This window comes from Calidris pugnax, unplaced genomic scaffold (assembly GCF_001431845.1).
Source record: "Calidris pugnax isolate Ruff unplaced genomic scaffold, ASM143184v1 scaffold263, whole genome shotgun sequence".
Taxonomy (NCBI): domain Eukaryota; kingdom Metazoa; phylum Chordata; class Aves; order Charadriiformes; family Scolopacidae; genus Calidris; species Calidris pugnax.
In genome coordinates this window covers 34,070-35,929 of record NW_015090993.1, presented here as the reverse complement: position 1 = coordinate 35,929, position 1,860 = coordinate 34,070, and positions in this window count along the sequence as shown.

Below are 1,860 nucleotides of genomic sequence, written 5' to 3'. Positions count from 1 at the left end.
GGCACCCTTCCCTAGGTTGCCCACCCTACCTTGAATGCCCACCCCAATCTGGGTGCCCTCCTTTCCCTCAGTGCTACCCCAATCTGGGTGCCCACCCTAACCTTGGTGCCCACCGTTCCCTGGATGCCAACCATTCCCTGGATGCCCACCAAAACCTGGGTGCCCACCCCAGTCTGGGTGCCCACCCTTCCCTGGGTGCCCACCCCAACATCAGTGCCCACCCTACCTGGCACCCTTCCCTAGGTTGCCCACCCTACCTTGAGTGCCCACCCCACCTTTGGTGCCCACCACAATCTGGGTGCCCTCCTTTCGCTGGGTGCCCCCACCCCCAATCTGGGTGCCCACCCCACCCTTGGTGCCCACCCCACCCTGGGTGCTTCTCCATCCCTAGGTTGCCCACCCTACCTTGAGTGCCCACCCCAACCTGGGTGCCCATTCCACCCTGGGTGCCCACCCTTCCCTGAGTGCCCACCCTAACATCAGTGCCCACCCTACCTGGCACCCTTCCCTAGGTTGCCCACCCTACCTTGAATGCCCACCCCAATCTGGGTGCCCTCCTTTCCCTCAGTGCTACCCCAATCTGGGTGCCCACCCTAACCTTGGTGCCCACCGTTCCCTGGATGTCCACCACAACCTGGGTGCTTCTCCTTCCCTAGGTTGCCCACCCCAACTTGAGCGCCCACCACCAATCTGGGTGCCCACCTTTCCCTGGGGGCTTGTCTTTCCCCAAATGCCCACCTTTCCCTGAGTGCCCACCCCAGTCTGGGTGCCCACCACAACCTGGGTGCCCTCCTTTCCCTCAGTGCCACCCCAATCTGGGTGCCCACCCTAACCTTGGTGCCCACCGTTCCCTGGATGCCAACCATTCCCTGGATGCCCACCAAAACCTGGGTGCCCACCCCAGTCTGGGTGCCCACCCTTCCCTGGGTGCCCACCCCAACATCAGTGCCCACCCTACCTGGCACCCTTCCCTAGGTTGCCCACCCTACCTTGAGTGCCCACCCCACCTTTGGTGCCCACCACAATCTGGGTGCCCTCCTTTCGCTGGGTGCCCCCACCCCCAATCTGGGTGCCCACCCCACCCTTGGTGCCCACCACAACCTGGGTGCTTCTCCATCCCTAGGTTGCCCATTCACCTTGAGGGCCCACCCCAACCTGGGTGCTCTTCTTTCCCTGGGTGCCCCCCCTTCCAATGCAGTGCCCACCCCAACCTCAGTACCCCAGTACCCTGGGGTACCTGCACCCCAGCACCCTGATACCCCAGCACCCCAGCACCCTGGGGTACCAGTACCCCTGCACCCCAACAACCTGGGGTACCCATACCCCTGCACCCTGGAAACCCAGCACCCCAGCACCCTGAGGTGCCTGCACCCCAGCACCCCAGCACCCCAAAACCCTGGGGTACCCACACCCCAGCACCCTGATACCCCAGAACCTCAGCACCCTGGGGTACCTGCACCCCAACGCCCTGGGGTACCTGTACCCCTGCACCCAGAAACCCAAAACCCTGGGGTACCCACACCCCAGCACCCTGATACCCCAGAACCTCAGCACCCTGGGGTACCTGCACCCCAACGCCCTGGGGTACCTGTACCCCTGCACCCAGAAACCCAAAACCCTGGGGTACCCACACCCCAGCACCCTGATACCCCAGAACCCCAACACCCTGGGGTTACCAGCACCCCAGCACCCTCGGGTACCCATACCCCTGCACCCTGGAAACCTGGCACCCCAGCAATCTGGGGTACCTGCATCCCAGCACCCCAGAACCCCAGCATCCTGGGGTACCTGCACCCCAGAACCCCAGCACCCCAGAACCCCAGCACCCTGAGGTACACATACCCCTGCACCCTGGAACCC